The sequence below is a fragment of the Ruditapes philippinarum genome, unplaced genomic scaffold, assembly GCF_026571515.1.
Source record: "Ruditapes philippinarum isolate M1 unplaced genomic scaffold, ASM2657151v2 ctg2701_1_1_1_1, whole genome shotgun sequence".
Lineage (NCBI taxonomy): Eukaryota > Metazoa > Mollusca > Bivalvia > Venerida > Veneridae > Ruditapes > Ruditapes philippinarum.
The window spans coordinates 61,072-69,017 of NW_026853988.1; the positions used below are offsets into that span (position 1 = coordinate 61,072).

Genomic DNA, 7,946 nt, shown 5'->3' on the forward strand with positions numbered 1-7,946 from the left:
GATTTGTTCATACATATTTCAACAAGATTGTTGAACAAGAGGGCCAAGTGTATATAGGCCCCTGGAGAGAGGCCAGTTTAAACCCCAGGGCTTTTATTTGACCAAACTTGTAAGACACCCGTTAGAAGATGTTTCATGATGTTAAGTTTTTACTACACACTTATAATGTAAAACAAAGACCTCTGCACCACCCCCACCCCGGCATGGCCAATTTTTATACAAGGGCTTTTATTTGAACAAACTTGGTCGACACCATAAGATGTTTCATGCTAAACATCTAGGCTCTAGCTCATTGGTTTTTTTTAAAAGAAGATTTTTTAAGTTTTTACTATACACAAAAAGTTAAAAACAATGAAACCCCTTGGGCGGGGCCAGTTTTGACCCCAGGGCTTTTATTTGAACAAACCTTGAACACACTTACCAGAAGATGTTTCATGCTTAATATCTAAACTCTAGCTATTAAGGTTTTTTCAAAGAAGGTTTTTAAGTTTTTGCTATACACAAATAAGGAAAATCAATGACCCCCGGGGAGGGGCCAATTTTGACCCCAGGGCTTTTATTTGAACAAACTTTGTAGACACTTACAAGAAGATGTTTCATGCTTAATATCTAAACTCTAGCTATTTTGGTTCTTTAAAAGAAGATTTTTAAGTTTTTACTATATGCATATAGGGAAATTCAATGACCCCCTGGGGCGGGGCCAATTTTGACCCCCAGGGCTTTTATTTGAGCAAACTTGGTAGACACTCACTAGAAGATGTTTCATATCTTTAAAAGAAGATACTTTGTCTAAGCTCTAGCTCTTTGGGTTCTTTAAAAGAAGATACTTTAAGTTTTTTTCTTTTGGTTGCCATGGCAACCAGCGTTCTATGAACAATATTTAGAGGTGACCACCAAAGAAACATTCCTGTGAAGTTTGGATCAAATTGGCTTGATGGTTTATGAGGAGATGTCATTTAAAGTGGACGCCAGACGAAAAGCGATCAAAAAAGCTCACCCTGTCACTTTGTGACAGGTGAGCTAAAAATAGTAAAGTGATCTTATTTTCCTGGTGTAAAACTGGTGGCTCAATAAAGTTCTATACATATTATGATATTTCAAATATTGGAAAGTTATCTCTAGTTCTTGGTGAAAGACTGGTGACTAGTTTTCTCCTCAATGTCATTTCTTTTTCTAATTAGATTAAGTCATGGTACTATATTCATGAGGCTTTCGACATCACATCTAAGAACTCATTATCCAACATTGCAAAGGGCAGGCAGTCTCCTGATATTCCAATTTCTTTTAAGTTTTATAAAACCACAATATTTCTATTTCTTTAGTGTTTCCGACATGAAGACACATCTACATGTATCTTTCCTTATCACTCCTGCTTTTACTGTTCTATCATATAAGCGCCTCTGTTTCCTGAAATATTTGTTTAGAAAAAGTTAATTGCAAAGTTAAAATTCCTCTTGTAAACCCTTGCCGAGCACGAACTTACAGCAGTGAAAGGCTTAAAGGTTTAAAGTCAAGAAACTAAACCAATCAGTCACAGACACCCCAAGTATTTTATCTATTTGCTAAGCAGCAATTTTTTCAAAATTATTTAAATTCATAAATGTGAGTGATTCTGATAAGCTATAGACAGCTAAGTGATGATAAGATGATCATATATGTCAGATATGTCGGAGTGCTAACACTGCTTACTGTGAATATTCAATATTTTAATGTGAATTGTCCTGAGGTAAAAAGGTAAAGAAAGCTGAATTCCTAAATACATGTTACATGTCACAATTGTTCTTGCTATTAATTTTGTTCCTAATTTCTTGTATAAGATATTCAAATACACTGTAATTCTTTTTTTATAAATTTGGCTTTTTGTGACAATAGTCTATCCAGTGACCGAAGCTCACTGACTTAAAATAAACTGTCCTGTGTCTGCCTTTAAACAAGTCAAGAAAAAAAAAGCTATTAAAATATAATAATTAAGAAATATCATATACAAATACTTCTAAATAATCATGTACCTCTTCCTTAAAAGCCCATGCTATTGAAAGAAACATTTTTTCCATTTGTTCACTTCAAGGTTAGTCAGATTGACAGTCTCACATTTTAGCCTTTATCTCTCGTGATTTCATTATCATTGACCCTAAAGCATCCTTAAAATCAATATCCTGCTGTTCACATTCATAAATCTGACATGTAGGCCGAACTTCTGAAACATAAAATATAATTATTATTAGATATACATATAGTTTCCCAATAATTATGTTAGTTGATATCAAATCAATAATTTAAGCAGTGTTCGAAATTAGCAGTAGTCCGAGAGCCCGACTACTAAATTTCTCCTCGGGCTATCAACTTTTCACAGTAACAAGCCCGACCAGGCTACTGTATTTTCAGAGGCAATATAAACAACTGTTTTGAACAAATGAATTCAGCTAGTGAAATGTCTTTTGGACAAGTGAATATTCCAATCTAGTAGTCTGACCAGCCTAGTCGATTCAAATCCTAATTTCTTACACTGTTTAAGAAACAATTTGTTTAAAATTGTCCAAGCATAAAGATTTTTATAGTATACTATAGTAATTATAGTGTATATACAGTATGTATTAAATGTCTTTACTATCTACTATACTGTCCTGAAATTTCAAGAAAACAACTATCTTTAAAATCCATTTTCTCAGAAGTTGCAAAACCAAGTGAATGAAATTGCTCTGGGTTTGTATAATTCTGTACAACTTCTGATCACAAAAGCTTCAAGGACATTTATGAGTGAGTCAGGTCCTATCCTGAAAGATTGTTGTTCAAGTTTGAAGACAATCCATTCAAAAATAACAAAGTTATAGCCACTAATAGCAAAAATCAAGAAAATTTAGACATTTACCTTGAATGTTTATATGGTGGTCAAGTTAATTTAGTTTAGTCTGGTCTATTTGAAGGGTTGTTGTGGCCAAGTGTGAAGACAATACACCAAGATCTGAAAAAGTTATGAACAAGGTTAAAGTTTGATGACAGCAATGGGAAAGCCGTCATGACTAACAATATATTTAATAATGTTTGCCCTTATGCAAACTGAAAATTCTAGCCTATAAACACTGTTGAGACTAGCTGTTCAGCATTTTTTCAATAATAAATAAATGCAATGATTAAGTCGGTAACTTGCAAGTCTTCTAACATTTTTACAAAGAATGAACATATATATATTTTTTCCTTATAATTCTACAATGATGTTCAGTCATTAATATTATAACAAGATATCGGAAAGATTATAGATATATCAGAAATGAATTGGCCCGTGGACTTTAATGTCAATCATAGAGCTCTTATGCAAAATGTAATGGTAAGCAAACATCCAGCATGAAATTTTCAAGTAGCCATAAGTAAAATAAAATTATAAAAAATACTTTGTCATGATTCAATTACTGCTGGAAATTGACCCACATGTTTTATTACAAATTTATTACATCAATATTGTCCATAGAAATAATAAATTAATTTTCAGTCTCTTTCTCTTTGCGCTTTCACACAGATTTGAATTATTCAAGTCCATGATTTTCAGAAGGAAAAAATCTTCTGATCATCAAACACTAAAAATTACTATACCAACTGCAAATTGCAGTCTGTGCGAAAGGCTGCCTGTCCTCGGACCTCGCCAAATAAAAATCAAGAGGGCCATGATAAATTTTGATACAGTTATCGAATATCAATTGTACACAACAGTTAAATATAATATATCATAAACTTATTTCTATGCTAATAGATAGTCTATATACAATAGAAATGAAAAAGCAAATCCTACACAACAGTCAACACTGTAAATTCGAATCAGGGTCAGATCTGCCCTTAAACGTACTTGGCCCTCGAGACAGCTCGGCCGGGCCCTATTCCAACTCGTTTTTTTCAACGACAAAATGTTTCGATAAATTCAATGGACCATACGGATATGAACGAAGCTATCCGATTATGTGGCCCCAGCTTTGCCGTGTGCAAAATGCGCAGCGCTTTTAAGTTTGGGAACCACATAATCGGATAGCTTCGTTCATAGCCGTCTGGTCCATTGAATTTATCGAAAGATTTTGTCGTTGGAAAAAAACGGCGTTAATATTGATGTTTATTTCGGCTGTTGCGTTGTTTATATTACCGTTGAAGTTTAAAATTGACCATCATCGTGAAGAATTATATCTTCTGTGTCGATGGACCAAAGGATTATGTGAAAATATTGGAAATGGAATAAAATACATGGTGATTATGACGGTAGGGGTGCGGATTTTTTTCCGGCGAACATTTTTATCTTGTGTATTATTATAGTTGTTCAAATATGATTTTTTTTCAAAACGGCATATATTAAGATTTTTTGATATATATGATCAGTACATGACCTGGGATTGACAAATATGCATTTTATTTGGATTTTAAAGGCGTTTTGAGCTCCAAACCCCAAGTGTCTGTGGTCTTGCATGGAGAAATCTGAAAAACACGAACGTTATTCTGTCGCTGGTCCGAACAATGGCGGGTGTGCCCTACTAGTCAAATCCAAGTTTTACCAAATTGCATCCGTTAATTCCAGAATACTTTTGAAAGTCTTGTATTGTAATCTTGTTTTTTATTATTTATATAATAATATTTTTGTTTCAAACGCTTTGATTCTATGAAAGTTTGCGAACCATTTTTTTGCGAAAATAGTACGCTTCTTTAAGGCCACATATTGTATCCATTGTTTCCTCTTGAGTTATTGACGTAAAAAAAATCAGAGGTGGCATAAAATGCGATTCAATAAATTGCTAAATATATACAATAAATACTTTCATTTCCCTTCGGTTGACTTACATGTAAATTTTTCAGCATCTCTGCTACAAAATTACACCTTATTTATATTCAATTTATTGTACATAGGTACAGGGACACAAACTTTTCTTTGGCCTAATGCGTAATAATACTGATGTTTTTTTTTCGTACACGTTTAAGATTATGTTCCATTGATGTAAGCTAACATTGAAAATCATCATTTCAAGTTTTTTTGAACATCAGCTTTTTCTTCAAGTCATCCACGTTTGAAAGTATACATATAGTTCTGCTGCACTACTTTCTTGGTCGCATTAACTACTTATTTTCTATTGAGCTCAAACAGAATGCAATTAGGTGTTGTTCGTTCTTTTTAATATAGGCAGACCGATACTATAGAAAGGAAATTTTTTTTTAAAAAATTTCCTTCCAAAAACTGTTTTATCTCGAATGCCTATGTATTATAGGGATATTTTAAAAATTGTTCAAAGAATTCCATTCCATGCTGAATTCTGGCTACCATGGCAACCAAACGAAAAAACCTAAAACATCTTGTGAAAAACCAAAATAGCTAGAGCTTCGACGTCTTTTAATAGGTTTCTACCAAGTTTTTACAAAAAAAACGCCCTAGGGTCAAAATTGGCCCCGCCACAGGGGGTCATTGATTTTCTTAAAATGTTTTATTATTTGAATAAATGAATGAGTAGCCGACTTTTTAATTGTATTTTTTCCATATTGATGTTTTTATTATCAAACTGAACAACTGGTCCACTATCCCCAACACTGTGCACACAGTCTGTCCGATATATTATGTGTAATAGTTTGCATCTTAAATGCGTATTTTAATTATATTCCTTTTATTTTTACTTACGCTACTTTCAATTATTGTTATTTCGTGGGCGCAGCCATTATGTCGTTTATGCCGAAGTTAATCTAGTACGGCTTTATTCATTGGTTATATCTTTCCATTTTTATCCAATGTTTAATTGTTTACTTGGTCACGTGATTTTTGCACTTGTATTTACTATATAAACTCGTGCATTTCTTTATTATGCTAGCTAGGTGTATCGGCCTTCCGGTACTCCTTCGAAGCCTTAGTGCTTCAATTTTAATTTGAGAATCTATTTCTCTTCATTTTATTTATGCTAATTGCAAAATAATATTAGAAATCTAGTTATTATTTAAATATCGGAGGGCAATTCTTTCTATAAACCTATAAATTTAACGTAATCCTAATTAGAAAACATAGGTTCTATATATTTATTTATATACAATTGATTCATTCACACAATTAAATTTATAGTTTGAATTTAAAAGCTTGTTGTTGTTCGTTTGACTTGTATATTCCCAATCCCACTATACGGCCAAATTTTTTAGAAAATATTCTATGTGATAAAACATCACTTACAAAATACACAAAGTATAGTCTGGTACATATGTAACAAAATTATTGGACAACCAATCTTTATCCACAGTATCTTTGGAATGGATGACTTTTTTCAGAAATACCGTATTTCCTAAATCCTTAGAAAAATACTTGTCCAGTAAGTTTTAATAAACAAATTCTATTGTAAACATAGACAAAACCTTTTTTTGAAAATAACTTTTTTGTGACAATTGAAATGGTATCTGTCTGTTCAAACTATACAGATAACTCGCCCCTTCATCAGATATTTCTCAGTTAAACACTTCTGTGATGACATTATGTATACGTGCCTCATTTGTTCTAATACATTCATTCAGAACAATTCTATGTTTAAACACAGAAGAGAATAATGAGCTTTTAATAGAAAACTGACCATCATCATCAAGTAATAAATTACATACAGGTGGAAGTTGATAAACGTCTCCTACAAAGATAAACTGCATATGACATTTCTTTTTTTTTGGCAGACTGCTTAAACACATACAAAAAAATTTCTCCTTAGCATAGAACATCCGACTTTAACTTTACAGTCTACATTTAAATTTTCATCAACATAGCTATAAACGGGTTGTTTGCATGAACACTGTTGATTTCTTTTGGATTATATCGCCCATCATTAAAACCAAACAACTTGTAAACAGTACACACGGACATTGAGTATTGGTATAAAGAACAAGCAATACCTGTTGTACATGTTACTTTTACACGTATCCCATCTTTCAACATTCTTTTATTAATCCCACAAACAGTAAATGACTTCCCAGTACATGCTGGTCCAAGAATTAATGAATTATCTCCACTGATAGCAATGTCAATTGCGTCATTTTGAAAATTTAATTTACAGAACATAAACTGTAAAAGAGACATAACTATGTACCATGCATTTTCAAGTGTCGTCCATGAACACGCTCAATTAAACCGTGCCTGCAACATTTTTCAATATTGTCGTTTTGGGGCATTCTTTAGGGATTCTGTTCTTTTATATTTGAAGAAAATATATAGCAGGGAAATTGGGATCTTGATCAACCTTGTACAATCATGACAATGTTTATAGCATTATTATTTTTAATGTTTCAAGTTACCGTCATGTTGTCTATGAAATGTGGAGTGGATCGCCGCTATGTGACACTTCATAAGTAATATGGTTTATATCAGTATGTTATTTTTTTATTTGCACAGTTTACCATTTCTGTTTTAATGATTCTTCAGATAAACAACAGAAGACGAGATCCACGTGTTTACAACGTGCGATTGACGACGTTTCGGTCTTTCACTGTCTCCGGTACCGAAAAGCGTACATTATCACAACACCAACACGGTTATACAAAGTGGGGATTAAATATACATATTACTTGATTAAAAGCAATCTTAATCATTAATAAATATGCCAATTATGAAAAGCTATATATTTTTTACGTTCTTAAATGAATACAAAGAAATTTATTATTTGTTTTTCTGTCTCCCGTGTCCTCTAGATAGATAGGATAGGATAGGATAGGATAGGATAGGATAGGATAGGATAGGATAGGATAGGATAGGATAGGATAGGATAGGATAGGATAGGATAGGATAGGATAGGATAGGATAGGATAGGATAGGATAGGATAGGATAGGATAGGATAGGATAGGATAGGATAGGATAGGATAGGATAGGATAGGATAGGATAGGATAGGATAGGATAGGATAGGATAGGATAGGATAGGATAGGATAGGATAGGATAGGATAGGATAGGATAGGATAGGATAGGATAG

At 32.9% G+C, this 7,946-nt stretch overlaps 1 long non-coding RNA gene across 1 annotated transcript; it reads right to left on the bottom strand.

The window, feature by feature from the left end:
• Nucleotides 1–402: 402 nt before the first annotated feature.
• LOC132738627 (uncharacterized) lies at nucleotides 403–3,001 on the bottom strand. The gene is made up of 3 exons (XR_009626898.1): nucleotides 2,870–3,001; nucleotides 2,010–2,197; nucleotides 403–1,407 (listed from the first exon to the last, which is right to left on the bottom strand). It is a non-coding gene; the product is annotated as an uncharacterized LOC132738627 (long non-coding RNA).
• Nucleotides 3,002–7,946: the final 4,945 nt, after the last annotated feature.